We start from the raw sequence: 23966 nt of genomic DNA, 5'->3' as shown, positions 1-23966 counted from the left end.
CAGGAGAAAGATATAAACAGAAAGCAGGAGACAACAGCTTCGCTTCACTTGGAGGTTGCCACTGATGATGTTACCTAGCCAGGTAATGAAACATTTGGATATCAAACCTACAGCTCAGCGAGCAAACCTACACCCTAAACCTCAACATGAGCTACAAACCTTCACAAACCTTGCATGTTTTAGCTTTTATTGAGTTTCGGAGCCATGAGGTCATGTTGCAGCTGTACAAAACTCTGGTGCAGCCGCACTTGGAGTATTGAGTACAGTTCTGGTCACCGCATTATAGGAAGGACGTGGAAGCATTGGAAAGGGTGCAGAGGTGATTTACCAGGATATTGCCTGATATGGAGGGAAGGTCTTATGTGGAAAGACTGGGGTATTTGAGGCTGTTTTTGTTAGAGAGAAGAAGGTTAAGAGGTGACTTAATAGAGGCATGCAAGATGATCAGAGGATTAGACAGGATGAATAATGAGCGCCTTTTTCCTTGGATAGTGATGACTAGCATGAGGGGACATAGCTTTAAACTGAGAGGTGATAGATATAGGACAGATGTCAGAGTAGTATGGGCATGGACTGCCCTGCCTGCAACAGTAATAGACTCGCCAACTTTAAGGGCACTTAAATGATCATTGGATAAATATATCGATGATAATGGAATAGTGTAGGTTAGATGGGCTTCAGACTGGTGTCATAGGTTGGTACAACTTCAAGGGACGAAGAGCCTGTCCTCTGCTGTATTGTTCTATGTTCAATGTTAACTTTTAGGAATGGCCCTGTACATCTCTACAGTGTATCAGTAAAACAGAGTGATGCCAGAGTCAAATCTAGTTTAAAAAATCCAATTTAAATTATTCCACTCATTATTATGCAAAGTTTTAAACTTCAAAAGTCATGAGCAAGATCATCATTATGCAATGTCATAGAGTCATGGAGATGTACAGAACAGGAACAGACCTTTTGGTCCAACATGTCCATGCCAACCAGATATCCTAAACTAATCTAGTTCCATTTGCCAGCATTTGGCCCATATTCCTCTAAACCCTTCCTACTCATATTCTCATCGAGATGCCTTTTAAATGTTGTCATTGTACTAGCCTCCACCACTTCCTCTGGTGGCTCATTGTATACATGCACCACCCTCTGCATGAAAAGGTTGCCACTTAGGTCCATTTTAAATTATTCCCCTCTCACCCTAAACCTATACCCTTTATTTTTGGACTCCCTCAAACCAGGGATAAGACCTTGTCTATTTACCCTTTCCATGCACCTCTTAGTTTTATAAACCTCTATAAGGTCACCCCTCAGCCTCCAATGCTCCAGGGTAAATAGCCCAGCCTATTCAGCCTCTCCTTATAGTTCAAACTCTTCAATCCTGGCGACATCTTTGCAAATCTTTTCTGAACCCTTTCAAGTTTGACAACATCTTTCCTAGAGCAGGGAGACAAGAATTGTTCAGTATTCCAAAAATGGGCTACCCAATGTGTTGTACAGCTGCAATATGACCTCCCACCTCCTATACTCAATGCTCTGACCAATAAAGGCAAGCGTACCAAATGCCTTCTTCACAATCCTACCTACCTGAGATTTCATTTTCAAGGAACTATAAACCTGCATTCCAAGGTCTCTTGGTTCAGCAACACTTCCCAGGACCTTACCATTAAGTGTATAAGTCCTGCCCTAATTTGCTTTTCCAAAATGCAGCACTTCACATTTATTGAAACGAAACTCCATCTGCCACTCGTCGGCCCATTGGCCTATGTGATCAACATCCTGGTAGACACTCAGGTAACCTTCTTTGTTGTCCATTACACCTCCAATTTGGATGTCATCTAGAAACTTACTAATCAAACCTCCTTTGTCCACATCCAAATCATTTATGTAAATGACAAGAAGCAATCGAGCCAGCACCGATCCTTGTGGCACACCGCTGGTCACAGGCTTCCAGTCTGAAAAGCAACCCTCCACCACCACCCTCTATTTCCCCCTTTCAGCCAGTTCTATATCCAAATGGCTAGTTCTCCCTGAATTCCATGTGATCTAACCTTGCTAAGCAGTCTACCATGAGGAACCTGTCAAATGCCTTACTGATGTCCAAATAGATCATGCCCATCGCTCTGCCCTCATCAATCCTCTTCATTACTTCTTCAAAAAACTCAATCAAGTTCGTGAGACACTATTTCCCATGCACAAAGCTATGTTGACTAATCCTAATCAGTCTCTAAATGTTGTTATAATCTTCATTGCAATTGTTTTTCTGTCACTGTTTCCATTTGAGATTTCTGTGTGGTAAGCAAATCAGAAATAACTTGATCTTCAGAGCCATTGTTTACTTCAACTGGAACAATCAGGCAAGTATAAGTTTGCAATTGTGAAGCTGTTCACAGCAGCATCTTTGATGTAATTTGCAGCCACCAGGCCTCTTATTCAACTATAACTTCAGTGCACCAACATTTTGACTATTAAAACCAATTCTTAAAATAATCCAAGCTTCAAAAGATGTTGCTAAAATGTAGATACACTAATTCAAACATGAATACATATTAACTTAATTTAAAGACATGCTTGCCAACTAAGTGGGTAGTACTTAGTGACATATTTCCCTTGACTGGAGCTTATACTCCAACGCACTTCATTGCAAGTTATATTCACAACTAAACAATTTTTTAAAAAATCTAGCAAATGCAGTATCTAACAAAGGTTTACTTATGTTTTTCTGAATAAGAGCCAATTTACATTTACATTTACAACTTAAAGTAGCATTTTACATTGACTATGGAGAGGGGTGTTAGTGAAGCAGCTGCAAATATGCTGCAGTAATTCAGTGCAAGTCCAATGGAAACCTAAAGGCAAAGTTGCAACATTACATGGAGAGCAGTTCCATTGAAGTATCCCACCAGGATATATTCTCTAAACTGAACTATTTCTGTCATACAAAATCTTACTGTTTACTAAGACTACCTCTATTCCCATACTTGGTCTATTTCTACAGGCTCAGTTTCCTGCATACGGTGCTGAAGATATTCACTCCATGATGAGTTGGCTTTCTGGTATCTTTGCCCATTCCCATCTGTTTCTTTTGATCCTCTCACAGCGTTTCCTCCACATCCAATAATTACTACCAGGAAATGTCTTTACAAATTCGTACTATTTCTGTGTCAGCTGCATTCTCTCATATTCACACCAGTCTGTATCCAAGATCCATCACTCCCACCTCATTCTCTTTTTGAACTTCTTTTCCCACTTACATTCTCTCCAGTCTCTCCCCCTTTTCACTTCTTGTCATTAAGCTTAGATTAGATTCCCTACAGTGTGGAAACAGGCCCTTCAGCCCAACAGGTCCACACCGAACCTCCGAAGAGTAACCCGCCCAGGCCCATTTCCCTTTGACTAAAGTACTTAACATTATGGGCAATTTTGCATGGCCAATTCACCTGGCCTGCAGAGCTTTGGACTGTGGGAATAAACCGGAGCACTCGGAGGAAACCCATGCAGACACAGGGAGAATGTGCAAGCTCCACACAGACAGTCACCCAAGGCCTCACAGCACCGGGTCCCTGGTGCTGTGAGGCAGCAGAGCTAACCACTGAGCCAACGTGCCACCCAGAAAATATGGAGCGCTTCACGAATTAAGCAATGTCAACATTCATTCCTTTCTTTTCTAACAATTTATTCATCCTGATTGCTGTCTAAACTTATTATTAACCCTCACCTCCCTACTCTTCCATGCAATTGGCATGAAATCCACTTGAATAAATACAAAGTTTCTACTATGCATCTCAGCCTTCCTCAGAAGATCCAGTTCAGCACTCATCACAGCCTCTCTCCAAACAGCAATCCCAAATATCCCATTTTCTCTCATCAATTTCGATCCAAACTCATCAGTGATACAGAAATCAAGACAACTTTCTTTCTGGGTAGAGCTCATCACTATATAGACTTATACCTTCTTACATACACCAATTCCACCTGCTCCCCCTTTACATCTACAGTCAATTATTTAATCAAATAACCTCAATAACCTAGTTAACTATTTGCTATTTACAGACTCCCCATACCTTTAAATAAAAGTGCTAAAGATATGCAAACAATGTTTGAAAAAATCTAAAAGTGAAACAAAACGATATATTTTTGGATGTCATGAGATCATAGAGGTTGACAGTGTAGAAAAAGACCTATTGGCCAATCAAATTCACACCAGTCAATAACAATTACCTAACTGTTCTAATCCCATTCTTCTACACTTGGCCTATAGTCTTGTATACCTTGATGTCATGTGAGTTCTAGATTCACACCACTCTCTGAATGAAAATATTTTCCCTCACATCCCATCTAAACCTTCTGCTCCTTACCTTAAATCTGTGTCCCATGGTCTGTGATCCCTCCATCATGGGGAAAGGTTCCTTCCAATTTCCCTATCTATGTTCCTCTTAACTTTATATACCTCAAACATGTTTAGAAGACAAGGAGAGAGATGGGATTAGAGGGATAGAGGGATAGCACGTATTCTATCTTACTTTGTAATAAACGTAACGTGAAGTCACTATAGTTTTATCAGACCATCGGGCTGTTCTTTAGATAATGGGAGAATAACTATGGACCATGATGGTACAGAGTCATAGAGTCATAGAGATGTACAGCACGGAAACAGACCCTTCAGTCCAATTCGTCCATGCTGACCAGATATCCCAACTCAATCTAGTCCCACCAGCCAGCACCTGGTCCATATCCCTTCAAACCCTTCTTGTTCATATATCCATCCAGATGCCTTTTAAATGTTGCAATTGTACCATCCTCCACCACTTCCTCTGGTAGCTCATTCCACAAGCACACCATCCTCGGCGTGAAACAGTTATCCTCGCCCCTCGCACACCATCCTCGCCCCTACTTCTCTTTTATATCTTTCCCATCTCACACTAAACATATGCCCTCTACCTCTGGACACCCCCACACTAGGGAAAAGACCTTGTCTACTTATCCTATCCATGCTCCTCATGATTTTATAAACCTTTATAAGGTCACCCCTCGGCCTCTGACGCTCCAAGGAAAACAGCCCCAGCCTAATCAATCACTTCCTATAGGTCAAATCCTCCAACCCTAGCAACATCCTTGTAAATCATTTCTGAACCCTTTCAGGTTTCACAACATCCTTCCAATTGGAAGGAGACCAGAATTGCATGCAATATTCCAAAGGTGGCCTAACCAATGTCCTATAAAGCCACACCATGATCTCCCAACTCCTGTACTCAATACTCTGACCAATACAGGAAAACATACCAAACATTCTTCACTATCCTATCTACCTGTGACTCTACTTTCAAGGAACAATGAACCTGCACTCCAAGGTCTCTTTGTTCAGCAACACTCTCTAGGACCTTACCATTAATTATATCAGTCCTGCTAAGATTTGCTTTCTCAAACTGCAGCATCTCGCATTTATCTAAATTAAACTCCATCTGCCAGTCCTCAGCCCATTGGTCCATCTGATCAAGATCCCTTTGTAACATGAGGTAACCTTCTTCGCTGTCTACTACGCCTCCAATTTTGGTGTCGTCTACAAACTTACTAACTATACCTCTTAAGCTCACATCCAAATCATTTTATATGAATGATGAAAAATGCTGGACCCAGCACCAATTCTTGTGGCACTCCACTGGTCACACACGTCCAATCTGAAAAATAACCCTCTACCACCACCCTCTGTCTTCTATCCTTGAGCCAGTTCTGTATCCAAATGGCTAGTTCTCCCTGTATTCCATGAAATCTAACCTTGCTAACCAGTCTCCATGGGGAACCTTGTCTAATGCCTTACTGAAGTCCAGATAGATCACATCTACCACTCTGCCCTCATCAATCCTCTTTGTTACTTCTTCAATTAAGCTTGTGAGACATGATTTCCCACGCACAAAGTCATGTTGACTATCCCTAATCAGTCCTTTCCTTTCCAAATACATACATATCCTGTCCGTTAGGATTCCCTCCAACAACTTGCCCACCACCGACGTCAGACTCACTGGTCCATAGTTCCCTGGCTTGTCCTTACCACCTTTCTTAAATAGTGGCACCACGTTATTCAACCTCCAGTCTTCCGACACCTCATCTGTGACTATCGATGATACAAATATCTCAGCAAGGAGACCAGCAATCACTTCCGTAGCTTTCCACAGAACACACCTGATCAGGTCCTGGCAATCATCCACTTTCATGTGTTTCAAGACATCCAGCACTTCCTCCTCTGTAATATGGACATTTTTCAAGATGTCACCATCTATTTCCCTACATTCTATATCTTCCATGTCCTTCTCCACAGTAAACACTGATGCAAAATACTTGTTTAGTATCTTCCCCCATCTTTCGCGGCTCTACACAAAGGCTGCCTTGCTGATCTTTGAGGGGTCCTCTTCTCTCCCTAGTTGCCCTTTTGTCCCTAATATATTTGTTAAAACCCTTTGGATTCTCCTTAACTCTATTTGCCAAAGCAAATGTTCCCTTTTTGCCCTCCTGATTTCCCTCTTAAATATACCCCTACTGCCTTTATGTTCTTATAAGGATTCACTCGATCTATCCTGTCTATACCTGGCATATGCTTTCTTCTTTTTCTTAACCAAACCTTCAATTTCTTTGGTCATCCAGCATTCCCTATACCTACCAGCCTTTCCTTTCACCCTAACAGGAATATACTTTCTCTGGACTCTCGTTATCTCATTCCTGAAGGCTTCCCATTTTTCAGCCATCCCTTTACCTGTGAACATTTGCCCCCACTCAGTTTTTGAAAGTTCTTGTCTAATACCATCAAAATTGGCATTTCTCCAATTTAAAACTTTAACTTTTAGATCTGGTCTATCCTTTTCCATCACTATTTTAAAACTAATAGAATTATGGTCGCTGGCCCCAAAGGGCTCCCACACTGACACCTCAATCACCTGCCTTGCCTTATTTCCCAAGAGTAGGTCAAGTTTTGCACCTTCTCTCGTAGGTACATCCACATACTGAATCAGAAAGTTTTCTTGTGCATGCTTAACAAATTTCTCTCCATCTAAACCCTTAACACTATGGCACTCCCAGTCTATGCTTGGAAAGTTAAAATCCCCTACCATAACCACCCTATTATTCTTACAGATAGCTGAGATCTCCTTAAAAATTTGTTTCTCAATTTCCCTCTGACTATTAAGGGGTCTATAGTACAAACCTAATAAGGTGATAATCCCTTTCTTATTTCCCAGTTCCACACATATAACTTCCCTGGATGTATTTCCGGGAATGTCCTCCCTCAGCACAGCTGTAAGGCTATCCCTTATCAAAAAGGCCACTCCCCATCCTCTGTTTCCTCCCTTTCTGTCCTTCCTGTAGCATTTGTATCCTGGAACATTAAGCTGCCAGTCCTGCCCATCCCTGAGCCATGTTTCTGTAATTGCTATGATATCCCAGTCCCATGTTCCTAACCATGCCCTGAGTTCATCTGCCTTCCCTGTTAGGCCCCTTGCATTGAAATAAATTTAGTTTACTTTATCATTCCTACCTTGTTCTCTGCTTTGTCTCTGCCTGCCCTGATTGTTTAACTTGCTTCTTTTATCAACCGTACCAGTCTCAGATTGATCTCTTTCCTCACTATCCCCTTGAACGTTCCCCAGCATCCCCACTTATAGTTTAAATCCTCCCGAGCAGCTCCAGCAAATTTCCCTGCCAGTATATTAGTCCCCTTCCAATTTAGGTGCAATCCGTCCTTCTTGTACAAATCACTTCTACCCCAGAAGAGATTCCAATGATCCAAAAATGTGAATCCTTCTCCCATACACCAGCTCCTCAGCCACGCATTCATCCGCTTTATCCTCCTATTACTGCCCTCACTAGCTCATAGCACCAGGAGTAATCCAGATATTACTACTTCCGAGGATCTCCTTTTTAAATTCATGCCTAACTCTTGTGTATTCTCCCTTCAGAATCTCAACCTTTTCCCTTCCTATGTCGGTTCAAATGTGTACAATTACATCCTGCTGGGCCCTCTCCCCTTTAAGAACATTCTGCACCTTCTCTGAGACATCCTTGACCCTGGCACCAGGGAGGAGAAAGTGAGGACTGCAGATGCTGGAGATCAGAGATGAAAAATGTGTTGCTGGAAAAGCACAGCAGGTCAGGCAGCATCCAAGGAGCAGGAGAATCGACGTTTTGGGCATCAGCCCTTCTTCAGGAAGCCAACAGACCATTGTGATTTTTCGCTGCTGGCCACAGAAACATCTGTATGTACATTGGACTAGAGAGCCCCATAACACAATCGATCTCTTGGAACCTGACGTACCCCTGATTACATTAGAGCCAGTCTCAATACCAGAAACTTGGCTGCTTGTGCTACATTCCCATGAGAATCCATCACCCCCTACATTTTCCAATACAGCATACTTGTTTGAAATGGGGATAGCACAGAAGACTCCTGCACTAGCTGCCACCTCTCTTACCTTTCCTGGAGTTAACCCATCTATGTGACTGTATCTGCGACTTTTCTCCCTTCCTATACCTGCCATCCATCACATCCCTTGCGCTTGTGAATTCCTCATTGCCTCTAACTGTCGCTCCAACCATTCCATTCGATATCTTCCTATTTATTTTTTTAAAAAATCTGTGACATGTATTGCTGATCTCTTCTTTAAATTCACTGTAATCATCATTGCTTACTCCACCAGTGTTTAATAGGATTTTTAATTTGTAAGAAGGTCGATGGCCAAACTGCAGCAGAGTTTGAAAATATTTTTTTTTTCCCATTAAATTCCTATAACCTAATGCTAACAACACCTGCTTAATATTTTCACTTGCCAAGTTAGATCCTATTAAACAAATGAAATAATGGCTGGATTGTATGCACAATAAATCCACTGATTTCCCAAAGACAATTGCCTAGTTGTATTCCAGCTCCAGTTTGTGTAAGCCTTTTTCATTGACAGACTGCTCAACAATAAGGGTATTTCACTTGACATCATGCCTCGCTGATAAAATGGTTAATCCCCAGCTATGTTTCAGGGAATCACCACTCTTTTTTTTCAGGATGTCAGCATATTGTCATCCCAAACCTGAAGCAGTTGGAACTCTCAAATTTCTTAAACTTACTTCAGTTTTCATTTTTTATGTAAGCTAGGAAACATTTTAACCAATTCACTCCACGTATATCCATAATCCAGTGCAGTGCAATTAAATGATTCTGCAACAAAAACATTCAGCACTAGGTTGAAGATTCTTGTGATAAGTACAATTCCCAACATCTGATCAGTCTCACTATCTTCTCAAACCTTTTGTGTTTTGTGTAATTTCAAAAACCATTTTATTCCATTTAAGACCATTCATTGCATTATGGCATTTTTCTTTACAGCTGAAAAAAACAGTTGACCAGACCCTGGGTATTCCTGGGGATTATTCTTCTGTTACATTTTCTGTTTTTGGTCATTATTGCCAGAGATATCTCTAACCTCAGCTGTTTTAGCAATGATTCTCTTTTTGTATTGATGCTACTGGCCTCTAACTGGATTGTCTTTCATTGCTGCACCCATCAAATCCTCCATTCTGTGTGTTGCTAGTGAATGTCCCATCTGAGCCATGAATGTTTTCACAGGACGTTTTTGAAGGTCTTTGACATGTGTTCCAAAAGCATGTTTTTATATTTGACACCTGAACACAGTCCAACAATTCAGAGTAGATGTCAGCGATCTACAAGTAGAATTTCTGCAATCTTGCATTAAAGTCTATAAAAATATCCATTCTGCTTACTAAATTTATCAAAACCTGACCACATTTAATCCGTCATTTTTCTTAGAATTTTACAGAATTTCCAAACTTTGTTCCCATTGAGCCATTAGCTTGGCAAGTGCTTTACAATTGATCTTGCTTTTAGTAAGAAGTGACAGTGCCAAGGACATCCATTGCTTCTACCTCAGTAAATACCAAACCCACGTCCACATGTAAACTTCATTTTTCAATGGTTGTAACGTTCGGTTTCACAAAACATTGGTGGGAAATTATATCCAAACACTTTGCACTTGGTTTCAGCCATTTGCCTCCAAAGTAACTCAAAATGCAATCTTCTGTCTGAAAGGAGGTTTTCATTTCCAATCTTTTCATTGGCCTAACCATCTTCACTACAAATGTTCATCTGATCCAGGCCTGTCAATGAGATAAAAGTCAAGACAACTTTCTTTGTGGAAAGCTTTTTTTTTATAAATGTGCTTATCAGTCTTGCAGCTACTTCCATGGACCCCCTTTCCACCTACCCAGTCAATTAATTAATTGATTGACTTCAATCACCTTTTAGCTGCTTGCTACATTAACATCTCTTGCCGGCTGCCCCATTCAGTTTGCCTACTGTGGGGCAGAACTAATGTTATGAATCTCCTTCCTGCCTCAAATGCTCCATCCACAACTGATAATGCAGGCACTTCCAGCTATCACTGCCCTTCTCAAAATTACCCTCCAGAATAGTCACTGATCGATGAGTACAGATCCTGCCATCCTTTACTGTTGTGTTACTGGTAGCATCAAATGTTTTTTACACATTCATAGGATGAGGGCGTTGCTGGATAACCAGCATTTATTGCCTGGGCAGTTAACAGTCAGCCACATTGCTGTGGGTCTGGAGTCGCATTTAGGCCAGACCAGGTAAGGACAGCAGTTTCCTTCCCTACTGGACATTAGTGAACCAGATGTTTTTTTCCAACGATTGACAATGGATTCCTGGTTATCACAGGCTCTTGATTCTAGATTTTTATTGAATTCAAATTCAACCGTCTGCCATTGGAAGATTCAAACCCAGGTTGCCAGAATATTACCTCAGTCTCTGGGTTAAGAGTCCAGCGATAATACCACAAGGCCCTATAATCTCATGGCTGATGGGTAGTATTGTCTCACAACAGACTCAATAATTTCATTTGGGTATACACCCATCATCTGTCTCACTGAAACCATCATAGTGGTGATAATGTCTACATTACCGAAACTACCCTGTGATCTCTCACCTTACTCTTTTAGCGCCTTCTCCTTTCAGCATATGTCCCCTCACTATCCTTTTCTTCTTCTGTCCTCTTTCCAATCCTTATTTTCTGCAAAATCCTAAGTCAAATCTCTTACCAAGCCAACCTCTTACCATTGCTTCTTCAGCCTCTATGTTGAGCAAATATCATTTATCAGCTCTTTTAATCATTATTTCAACTCACTTTGCCCATTCTACTCTGCTCTTAAGGTTGACCTTTTCATGCTAAATCTCTCCCTTCATAGAAACTCTGCTGCTCATATTCTGTCAAACCATCCGTGCACTGTGTGATACAGTCTCTCCACTTCTTTGTGCTTAATTACAGACAAGGTCATGTGTGACAGCTAACGATCACACAAATATCCTTGTCCAATAGATTATTTTCTTTCTCCAATCCTGGTCATTCTCATCAGTGCTATCGGGCCTTGATGTCTTCTGCCAAATTTGCTCAAAACTCCAGGATCATCCTGAGAACGAGGATTGCCCCTATAATAATTATCCTACTGATCACTTTTTCTTGAAAACACTTTCCTCCACTCCTGTCTGCAAAGCTTACCTTCAACAAGTCTGAGCAGCTCAGAGACATTGTCAAGAAAGCCTGAACTTTCACCTGACCTATCCAGTGAATGGGAGGGGTTTGGATCGATCCCATCAATTTTATTCTCTAATGACTTAACTGGAACATAAAACTAGATAATGTCTAACACTGGCAATAGACTCAACTCTACCTTATTTCCAATAAGTAAGCCAGGTTAGCATTGGGGTTTAAGATGGAGTCCAGTTCAGCTGCCTCTGCTACTATTCCCTTCCTCTCATAATCAAACCTCCTTTCCAAGCTCCACTTTATTTCTTATCACAGGCATCACACCTTCCATTAGTTTCTGTAAGTCCTGAGATGTTTTAGACCATCAACAAACTTGTTCTCATAATCACATACAATCTCTTTTTGGAATTCTCCTTTTTACTTATTGTTCAATCATCAGTGATAGATTAGGAAAATCTCAGTTTGTCTATCTATTTGTCCACATGTTCCCTCATGTTAGATCATGACTGATTTCTCCTATTTCCAAATATTTAAAGTCACTGTATGCAGACAAAGAATGACTTTATCAAACATCATACTGTTTTAAGCAAAAACAAGTTGTTTTGTTGTCATTTTTTTCTTTCCACGTTTTCTTTACTTTTGCTGTTACCATTCAGTTACTCCAATTCTCAGCCAGGACAATCTCAGCCCAATTTCACATTGCAAAATAAGAGCCACCCTGAAATTCTCGAAGAAAATACTTAATGGTACAATTAGTCCAATATTTTACAGACCACAGAATAAATGACAGAGTCTTGGTAGCTTTTTAATTACTGTAGTTAAGTTGTGTAATAGAAATGTGTTTGGAGTTGACTTCCTGTTTCAGACAGTAATTGCCACAGAGATAGGAATTAAACTTCCATTGGGCGCAGGGTGCCGTTCAGTCTGCATAGTAAATTACAGTCTAAAACATATACACTAATTACAAAGAGAAAAGTAGTTTAGACTAAGTTTACTATGCAGCAAATGTGCCTTTAGTTCCCTACCTTTGCCAAAGACAGTAATAAGTATTCAATAACATTTCGAAACAAGAATCTACTGTGTCCTATGCAAACCATGTTGTAGAGTGACTTTTGTCACAAAATTATTAACCAACTAGTGACTATTGAATGCTGAACACAAAACTAGTTTGGCAAGGATAATTGCAGCCCTTGAACAACAGCTACTGTTGTGAACATTCTGCAGTTCTCCACCCAGTTTATTCCTCCCAGGTGATTATGTGTTGGCCTTGAAAAAGTTCAAAAGGAGAGGTATGAAATTTATTCTCAGCTCAAAGAACGCATAGTACTCAATAAGCTTAAAGACCTGGCTTTATATGTTTTAAAACAGCTTAAATTTAGAGGCAAAGTCATAAAGGTACATAAAATTATGGAAGGGCTTTATATTGCACACCTTTGTAAATTATTTCAGTTTGACAAATATGTGAAGATCAGGGGATGTGCATCTAAATTAATCATTATTTGTATACAGCCATATCATCATTGGACAACCTATTTCCAATTCTTTGACAAACTCAGCCCTTACCTCAGCTTTTCTGTCACGGAAACATTCATCTATGTCTTTGTTAATACCATATTTGAATATTCCAACAGTTCAGATTAACCTCACTAGTTGGAACCTTTGCAAACTTTAAGTCATTCTAAACTCAAGCCCATATCTTAACTCACATCAAGTTCCATTCATCTATCTATACTGACTCCCAATTAAACAATGTCTCAATTTTAAAATTTGTATCCTTCCTTCCAAAATCCTCCATGGATTTGCTCCTCCTTGTCCTCATCCCTAATCTCATCCAACCTTATAACCCTCTGATATCACTTGCTGTGCAAATTATGATTTCTTGAGCATTCTTGATTTTAAACACAGAAGTAGCAATTGTGCCTTCAGCCATCAATGCACTAAGCTGCAAAATTCCCTCCCTAAGTGTGTACACCTCTCTACTTATCCTCCTTCCTTAATGATACTCCTTAAAACCTATTTATTTGATCAAATTTTGGTCATTTGGCTTAATTTCTCTTTAAAAAGCCTAGCAACAAATTTTGTTGTTATATAAAATTACATAAATGTTGTTTGCTAACACTTGTGAAACACATTGGAATATTCTATTGTATCATGATCACATATTAATGCAGTGTGTCAAGCATTCATCAGGGTGAATTGCAAAATATATCAAAGTAAAGAAAAACACTACGGATAATGAAAGAAGAGTGCTTATTGGCTGGAAAGTGTACTCTTATGGATAATGGTGATGCGTTGTGAATGCACCAATCAATGATGACTGGCAGCTAACTGCCACACTTTATTTAAATTTAAACAGATTGGAAGTTGACCTTCAGTCATCACTAACTGGTACATTCTTCATGGCATCACCTCTCTCATCTGAATCCACTAGCCAGCCAATCAGCATTCTCCTCGCATACAGCATAATTTATTTTCCCTTTATTTTGGTATTTCTCATGAACTGTCCCAATACATGCAAGGCAAAAAGTTTCAACAGAATGTGTAACTTTTTCAGCAATACTCAAGTTCTGTACTACCAAACAATTATAAATGCAGTTGTTGTTGCACTAGGTTAGATCATACACCGTTCTTCTTTTCCTAATAAATGATCATATAAATCATTTTGAAAAGAGATAAACCTCTGGAATGCATTGTTGATTTGTCCAGTGTATGCTGACTCTGCATGTCCTCATCTGGGAGCTGGACATACACTTCCTGGAACTATACTCCCTGGAACAGAGATTATATCATAAAAAGCAGAAGATAATGTGCATGTGGTTACTGTAATTCCTAGACTGATTTCAATTGCTTGAGGTGTTTGGAGAACAATAGTTAATGCTAGCTTTTCCATTATCAGCATTTATATACTTATATAAAGTTTTATGCCACTAGATCACAAGGCCATGGTGGAGAGGATAGGAAGCGTGTAGCCATGATGTCTGGGCATCCTGAATATAAGGCAGGTTTGACTGGTCAACTGATATTTTCTTATCTGCTAATTTCAAGTTTTTTTAAGCATGTGCAGTGAATGGTGACCAAGATTCAAATTAACATTAAATTTTAAATTATGTATTAATGAAGTTTATAAAATAAGTGCTTTTATTTCCTGATACTTAATTAGATATCTATGTTATGTAATGGATTGAGGAGTCTCACCAATGCTTTAGGGTTAAGTGTGCATCCATTAATATCATCAGCAAGTTTTCATGCTTTACAATATAATGAATATTTGCAAAACTATTAAGCATTGTTGAGTAGTTTTAGAATGTTCCATTCAATAATGCAGTACAGTAATAATTTTATCTGAATCTTTCCGATAACAAGTTTTATTCATCCTTAAGTCTGCTGAGTAATGCCAAGGTAGGATAATCAATCTTTGTAGAATTTTGAGCATCAACAGTCATGACCATAATGTTGAAAGATTATATATAATCTTAAGGGAAGTAATTGGAATGAAAGAAGTAAATATAAGGTGAAGTACAAAGTCCTCTTGGTATTGGAATTTCAAAGACTTTAAACTCAGTTGGGCATCTGAGCGTTATGAGAATTTTGAGGTTAACCACCAAACTTAAGTTTCACCAAAAATAGTGCAAGAAAATAAAAATGGCTTTAAAAACATCCACAGAGATGAAAGACCCAGGGGTTGGTTTAAGTTCACTAGCTACCTTACAAAGGAGCAGTGCTCCAAAAGTTAGTACTTCCAAATAAACCTGTTGGACTATAACCTAGTTTTGTTTGATTTTTAACTAAGTTCACATAGCAAAACAGATAAGCACTGATTGCTTGGGAAATCAATTCCAGATTGTATAATGCTTGAGGCGTTTGGAGAAGCAGTGTCTTCGTGATCTAACAGATTCAGAAACTCCATGGCAGTTCTGCATCACAGTATTCAATGGATGTTAGTACTGTGGAGGACTCTACCCAAACGAAAAAGCATGTCCAACATGGGGAGCATAATATTTTACAAGAATCTGAAACAACTCTGCATGTGAGTATTTTGCTAGAAAGAAGAAAAGCAAAACTATAACAATGGCTGTTGCAGAGATGTTAGCCAATGATTGTGCCTCACAAAGTTTCAAGACCAAAAAAAATGGTTTGTACCTTTTAGAATAATTACTGCACAATGAAAGCTTCAACTGAATGTGCAGCATTAGAGAAACACGAGTGCTACGTGCAACATTCAACACCTACAGGTCTGTCTGAAGATGCTCAAGATGGAAATCTGAGAATGAAACCATTGAAGAGAAAGTCAAGCTGAATAATGGAGTGATACTTATCTCACGAGGAAAACTGAGTTAAGAGTTCGTACAACAAAAAGAAAGAAGATATGCACCTCCAGATAATGGACGCAGAAAAATTCCAATATTTCAGCTGAAACAAGCTTGGATTAGTAGTGCCGCACTACCAGAAGAGACGTCCAGTGGTCTGAGCCGTAGTGAATGAATGAATGATGCTGATGAATGATGCTGATTTACTCTCACTTGTACTCCACAATGACAACACAGTAAAATACAATGAAAAGCTTCAACTGTTGCCATAATCTGGTGCCATTTTGAATAGTTTAAGAATAAAAACATATAGCTGAAAGAGGGTCTATCTTCGTTCCGCCACTGGTTCTGAGCCCTGAGCCAACTCACCAATGACACCTGTGCTGGATCCACCAATGTTGGAGGTGCCACTCTTCAGGTACCCTGTCTTCCTTGCTACGCCCACCTCATTGACAAGCCACCGATGCTGAATCCCTTGCTGGACCCACATTCCCCCTGCAATCAGGACCCCTGGCTCTGCTCCCATCTTGGCAATAACCAGGAGTCCCTGGCCTACCACAAACAGGAGCTGCTACCACTAGCTTGCCATTAACCAGGAATCACCAGCGCCAGGCCTACTACAACCAAGAGCTGCTATCACCACCTCGCCAATAACCAGGAATCCCCATTCCAGGCCTACCGCAACCAATAGTCCCTATCCACTGCCATCACCGCTTTTACTGCACCTCGACTCCCTGCTCCAGGCATACTACACCACCGGCACTTCATATGCCACCTCACTGATGCTTGGAGTCCCCGCTCTGGGCCTACCATAACCATGAGTCCTTGGCTCCGCTGCAGCGACCAACACGCCAACACCTGGACTCCCTGCTCTGGGCATATCACAACCAGGAATTCGTGGCTCCACTGCCAGGCCAGGCCATCACCTTGCCAACAGTTGTGTTCCAGCTGCTCTCCCCAAAATGTCACATTCTGTACTGCCGCCAAAAAGAAGAAGGTGAAGAAAACGAAAGACAGGAAGTGTAATGAGAGAAGAGAGGAAGTGATCTGTTTGAAGTGGATGGGCCCAGGAGTCCAAACACTGCCTATCTTGCTGGCCATGCCATCTTTCACAAAATATGTATTCAGTGAACCGTACTGTTCCAGAGAGAGTAAAAGGTTCTACTCCAAGATTCATTCATGCTGTGTCTGGAATGTGATAAGTCATGATGGGCTCTTTAACTTGCTTAGCTTGATGCTCATTATAAGCACTGCATTGGCTGATGTGGTCCTTAAATCTCATTGGTTATGTTTGGCCAGTAGATCACTTCTCTTGCCTTTGTTTGGACTTAATTCGTTGATGATTCTCATGGATGTTTTTCAACCTCTCTTTTATCAATTCAACTGCAGAGTGCCTGAAAGCACACTCCAATTGTCATGATATCCTTAATGTTATGATGAATTACAAGTCCCTTAATACACAGGTGAATACTTCAGACACTCCTAAACAATTGTGTATGTTTCTGAATTTCCCATCATCTCCAAACCAAATAAAAATGTTGAGGCAGTGGTGAAAATTGCCAATGGGATAATCAAAAGTAAAGATGCAAAAGAATAGATCCAAATTTGTACATTTCAATGTAATCCAAAGATAAGATTGACTTGTGCACTTCAATCTAAACAATTCAGAAATACATTGCCTGAAAGTATGGAAAGTAGTCCAAGTCCAGGAACCAATGTTGCATCACATCAGACTATTCTTTCAACAGCGTAAAAAAAAATTGAAGCCAGAAGTAGCAGAAGGAGTAAGTGATCAGATCCAAGTGAAATAACTTTGAAAAAGAAACTTACCAGATCATGGCTAGAGCTGAGAGTTGGAGAGCCAGGCGCTCAAAACAATCAATAAATGGCAGTCCATTTGGCAATCTGTAACCTGTGTAGAACAGTTGTCACCTCAAATCATACGAGGAGAAAGTGAACAACCAGATCTATTGTTAGATCTGTAGATGTTCCACATTCTGGCTAAGGGATTGGTGTGGGAAAGAGGGATTCCACTTCATGGGGCATTGGCATCAGTTTTGGAACCGGGGGGATCTGTACCGTTGGGACAGTCTTCACCTGAACCAATCAGGTACCAATGTTCTAGCGAAGAGGATAAATAGGGTGGTCAGCAGGACTTTAAACGTCTGAGTTGGGGGGAAGGGAAAATGAAAGCGACAGGGAGTATGGAGTTAAATGGAAAGATAAGCAGCAGGATAGCATGTGTGCAGGCGGATTTAAACTTGAGGCAGACTGGGAATGCAGCAAAAAGAAAGGATAACTTAGGACATCTTATGACTTCCAATATCTCTAATGATAAGTAAGTTAGCATTAAGGCACTTTACCTGAATGCTCGTAGCATTCATAACAAAGCAGATAAACTAATGGCACAGATCATCGTGAATGATTATGATGTGGTAGGCATCACAGAGACGTGGTTGCAGGGGGGGGTTAGGACTGGCAGTTAAACATCCAAGGATTTTCAACTTATCGAAAAGACAGGGAGGCGGGCAGAGGGGGCGGGGTTGCCTTGTTAGTTAAGAACAAAATTAAATCTATGGCACTGAATGACATAGCGTCGGATGATGTGGAGTCTGTATGGGTGGAATTAAGGAACCACAAAGGCAAAAAAACCATAATGGGAGACCTCCTAACAGTGGTCAGGACCAGGGGCGCAACATGTACCGGGAAATAGAGAAGGCATATCAGAAAGGCAAGGTCAGAGTGATCATGGGAGACTTCAATATGCAGGTGGACTGGGTAAATAATGCTGCCAGTGGATCCAAAGAAAGGGAATTCATGGAATGCTTACAGGATGGCTTTTTGGAACAGCTTGTCATGGAGCCCACAAGGGAGCAGGCTATTCTGGACCTAGTGCTATGTAATGAACCAGACTTTATAAAAAATCTTAAAGCAAGGGAACACTTAGGAAGCAGCGATCATAATATGGTAGAGTTCAGTCTGCACTTTGAAAGAGGGAAGGCAAAATCGGATGTAATGGTGTTACAGTTAAATAAAGGTAATTATGAGGGCATGAGAGAGGAACTGACAAAAATAGACTGGAAGCAGAGCCTAACGAGGATGACAGTAGAGCAAAAATGGCAGGGGTTTGTGGGTATAATTGAGGACACTGTACAGAGGTTCATCCCCAAGAAAAGAAAGATTATCCGTCCCTGGCGCTGTGCTAATCACTGAGCCACTGAACCCAGGTCCCTGGCGCTGTGCTAATCACTGAGCCACTGAACCCAGGTCCCTGGCGCTGTGCTAATCACTGAGCCACTGAACCCAGGTCCCTGGCGCTGTGCTAATCACTGAGCCACTGAACCCAGGTCCCTGGCGCTGTGCTAATCACTGAGCCACTGAACCCAGGTCCCTGGCGCTGTGCTAATCACTGAGCCACTGAACCCAGGTCCCTGGCGCTGTGCTAATCACTGAGCCACTGAACCCAGGTCCCTGGCGCTGTGCTAATCACTGAGCCACTGAACCCAGGTCCCTGGCGCTGTGCTAATCACTGAGCCACTGAACCCAGGTCCCTGGCGCTGTGCTAATCACTGAGCCACTGAACCCAGGTCCCTGGCGCTGTGCTAATCACTGAGCCACTGAACCCAGGTCCCTGGCGCTGTGCTAATCACTGAGCCACTGAACCCAGGTCCCTGGCGCTGTGCTAATCACTGAGCCACTGAACCCAGGTCCCTGGCGCTGTGCTAATCACTGAGCCACTGAACCCAGGTCCCTGGCGCTGTGCTAATCACTGAGCCACTGTGCCATCTTGCACTGTTTGACAATTAGGGGTCATCCTTTCACGTACAGATCAGGACTTTTTTTTCATAGATTCATGGAATCCCTACAGTGTAGAAACAGACCATTAGGCCCAACAAGTCCACACTGACCCTCCAAAGAGTAACCCACCCAGGGTGTGATGGGCAATGTGATGAATTACCTACGATATTCATATTACTCTTTTCTGATCGTTGAAAGAGATAGCCCCTATAAAGGGGCAGCACGGTGGCACAGTGGTTAGCACTGCTGCCTCACCGCGCCAGAGACCCAGGTTCAATTCCCGCCTCAGGCGACTGACTGTGTGGAGTTTGCACATTCTCCCTGTGTCTGCGTGGGTTTCCTCCGGGTGCTCCAGTTTCCTCCCACAGTCCAAAGATGTGCAGGTCAGGTGAATTGGCCGTAGTGTTAGGGGAATGGGTCAGGGTGGGTTGCTCTTCAGAGGGTCGGTGTGGACTTGTTGGGCCGAAGGGCCTGTTTCCTCACTGTAGGGGATTCAATGATCTATGATCCTGCCAATGTCCCATTTCTCCATACTTTCTGTTTTCTGCCAGTTACCCAGTCTTTTGTCCCTGCTGTAAATTACACCTACAGCGTGAGTTTTTATCTTTTCTAATAACGTTTGATGTGGCATCTTATCAAATGCCTTCTGAAAATCCAATGACAGTATGCCCCTTTATTCACCAGCATACGCTGTTCCTTCAAACACCTCCCATCAATTGGTTCACCATTCTTGCCCTCTGATGAAACCATGCTGACTCTTAAAGATTCCCTGCTTTTCGAGCTGCACAGCTATAATTTCTTTACTGATTGATTCTAATGCTTTCCCCATGATGGACATCAAGCTAACTGGCCTATAGCTCCTTGCTCCTGCCACCCAAGCTTCCTTGAATAGGGGGTTTATATTTACTACGTGGCACTCTGATTCTAGGGAGTTTTGGATAATTAACTCCAACACATTTGCAATTCCCATTGGTCACCAGGCATTCTGTTGCTAAGTCTCCATGCTTTAGTATTCCATTGTTAAACCTCTCCACCTCCCTCCCTCCCTCTCTGCCATTGAACACCTCCATCTTCTTCCAAGCTTTGCTTACCTGTCCTAATATTTCCTAATATTACAATAAATACGCTATTTATCTCAAGAGGGTTGGAATATAAAAGCACTGTTGTGCTACTGAGACTTTATAAAGTTCTGGTTAGGCCCCATTTGGAGTACTGTGTCTAGTTTTGGTCCCCACACCTCAGGAAGGACATACTGGTACTGGAGCGTGTCCAGCGGAGATTCACACGGATGGTCCCTGGAATGGTAGGTCTAACATATGAGGAACGGCTGAGGATCCTGGGATTGTATTCATTGGAGTTTAGAAGATTAAGGGGAGATCTAATAGAAACTTACAAGATAATACATGGCTTGGAAAGGGTGGACGCTAGGAAATTGTTTCCGTTAGGCGAGGAGACTAGGACCCATGGACACAGCCTTAGAATTAGAGGGGGTAAATTCAGAACAGAAATGCGGAGACATTTCTTCAGCCAGAGAGTAGTGGGCCTGTGGAATTCATTGCCGTGGTATGCGGTGGAGGTCGGGACGCTAAATGTCGTCAAGGCAGAGATTGATAAATTTGTGACGTCGCAAGGAATTAAGGGCTACGGGGAGAATGCTGGTAAGTGGAGTTGAAATGCCCATCAGCCATGATTGAATGGCGGAGTGAACTTGATGGGCCGAATGGCCTTCCTTCCACTCCTATGTCTTATAGTCTTATGGTCTACTGTTTAAGCAGATTTTTCCAACTAAACTTGGATCTAAATGACTATCAGTCAATCATTCACTAACAAATGCATTAACCCAGACGCAATGACATCAACACTCATCGTGGTAATGAGAACTCAGCAACAAGTGGACTATTACTATTCTGATAATAGCCTATTCTCAAACACAACTCAAATGTACCAATTAGCAGACTTGAATGCTTTAAAGATTTTCTGCAATGCATGTGTAAGAACAGACAAAATTTGATCTCATGAAAAAAGAATACATTCATGTTCATGCTTGATTATTTTCTTGATGGACTCTGTATGTTGAGTAACTCAAAAGATGTTTTTTTTTATGAAAAGAGATATATTTCAGAAAACAATACCTTAATAACCTATGGCTTGTGACTTCTGATTTCATTTTATGTAAATAAAGATTTTGGAAAGTTGTAGTTTTAAGTATCACATGGAACACTATTCAATGGCACAGAACTATTTCCTTCCTCACTGCAACTTAGCTTCTGGCCCAACCACAGCTCCTTTACTGCAGAAACCTTACCTTTGTCTATCACTCCTCAGCTTAACTACTTCATTCTCTTCAAAATTAATCGGTAGTCACAGTAAGTCCTCCTCAACTATTGTCTTGTTCCCTTCTCATGTACACAAACTTCAAATTTCCAAAATATTCAACTCCCACCTCATTCTTTATCTGCTACAGCCCTATATCCTCTTCTCCTGATGCAGCCCTTTTCTGTACTATTCAGTTCACCATTGGCAACAATGCCTCGGCTGTTTTGGGGTTTCTTTCTGGAATTCTCTCTTTTGTACCTTTGTTTCTGAATATCTCTCATACTATGTTTAAAAAAACTTTTCATTACTTACGCCTATTAAAATAGACACTTGAGCAAACAATTCCCATCAAGGAAAGGAATAAAAGATTCCAGGAGAGAGGAAAATGCTAAAATACGAAAAAGGCCTGGGTGAACGGGTTTCAAATCCAAAAAATTATGAGGAGGTGAGAAATCATCTTTTTATAGTTTTAAGGAAGTTTACTTTTAGTACGTTGCAGCTTTTGATGATATTTCATGTTATCATTTCGTTGCAGACTATACACAGGCTTCCAAAAAAGTAACAAATCCGGCTTTGTCTAGTGTGTTCACTTGTGACCATTCGCTTTTGTTCCACTGGGCGAAAGGCATCGGTTGCCTTTTTTTTAACTTTTTCTGTTATCAGTATAACAAAATAAATCTGAGCCAGGGGAGCAAGCCATCAGATTGGAACTTTAAATAAAATCCATATTGTTTAAAAAAAGGTATTTTTAATTCAAGAAGCCAGACTAGAGTAAACTGTCACCCAACTCGAATATCCTATGATTTATTTTCTTTCGTTCCCAGAATAATGAATAAGATTATCACAATCTAGGCAAGATTCTTTCACGATGCTTCGAAAGAATAACGCTGTGCAAAGAAGGAGAAATGCTGAACTGCTTTACCGCCTATGAAGGAAGCAGGTTGAACTCAAGTTTGTTTACCTGGACTAGGTACTCGTTGATCTTCAAGTTCTTTTGTCAAGAATATCCAGTCAGACGCTCTCGAACGAGATATTGCCGTGAATTTCAACCCAGTGCCCACTGGCTGCTCTGTGCTTTCCACAAATTCGCTGGAGTCTTTCCGATCGTTTGGCTTATTTGTAAACGTTTTGCTCACCCGCCTGGATCAAACTGATTGGTACATACGGCGGAGCCAGGCCCAGGGAGATTAGCAGAGGCCGTTTGAGCTGTCAATTATGAAATGTCACGAAGCAAAACGCCTCTGTACTGTCAGGAGGAAGTAGCTTTCAACAAAAAAAAAGCCTCCAAATGTTAATCAACAGAAAGGGAAGACATAGAACAATATTAAACAAAATTAATTGGATACTTGTGATGTTATAACAACCAGTTTTTTTTAAAAATGTTATCAGCAGGACAACTGGCGTGTTTGATCGGTGAGCAGATAATAAACATGACTACTGTCTTTCTCAAGGACGTTCTAAGATGCTGCTTTTAAAAGCAGAAACCCCATCGTATTCTGTGGCGCAGGTCACCAGGATCGCTATTTAAAACATATATAAATTATTTATTATTTAATAAGTTTTTTTAAAATAATGTTCACAATCAGTTTAAAACTTTTTTTCTACATCAGAACGGCGTCTACACTTTCCCGGTTCGTACAAATCTTCGGTGGATCGTGAGGGGTTCCCTAGAACTGCCAGTATATCTCTTAGTTTTCTCGCAATGCTTCATATCGCATTATATTGTTGTGGGGAACAATATAAATCATGCACTTTCTGATATTTTGTTCTCAGCTACAATGTTTCTTTATCGCCTCCTGCACAATTACTTTCTCCGCGTAAAGATTCAATAATGCCTCCTAAAATCAATGTTATTTTATACAGCGGAACACTAGGGCTCGCTCAATGGTTCGCACTGCTGCCTCACTGCACCAGGGACCCAGGTTCGATCCCATCCTTGACTGTACGGAGTTTGCACATTCATCCTATGTCCTTGTGGGTTTCCTGCCGTGTGTTC

At 41.1% G+C, this 23966-nt stretch overlaps 1 protein-coding gene across 3 annotated transcripts in view; it reads right to left on the bottom strand.

Annotated features, from left to right (window-relative positions):
- rhbdl2 (rhomboid, veinlet-like 2 (Drosophila)) overlaps nucleotides 1–23047 on the bottom strand; it is a 65060-nt gene extending 42013 nt beyond the window's left edge. For all 3 annotated transcript variants that reach the window (XR_006315698.1, XM_043717814.1, XM_043717815.1), the window contains exon 1: nucleotides 22932–23047. The gene's annotated coding sequence lies outside the window, so the exon portion shown is untranslated. The remainder of the gene's footprint in view (nucleotides 1–22931) is intronic.
- Between the last annotated feature and the right edge of the window lie 919 nt (nucleotides 23048–23966).

The sequence above is a fragment of the Chiloscyllium plagiosum genome, chromosome 27 (genome assembly GCF_004010195.1).
Source record: "Chiloscyllium plagiosum isolate BGI_BamShark_2017 chromosome 27, ASM401019v2, whole genome shotgun sequence".
NCBI lineage: Eukaryota > Metazoa > Chordata > Chondrichthyes > Orectolobiformes > Hemiscylliidae > Chiloscyllium > Chiloscyllium plagiosum.
The sequence above is the reverse complement of the archived record's forward strand: the minus strand, read 5'-3'. Positions and strand labels throughout refer to the sequence as shown.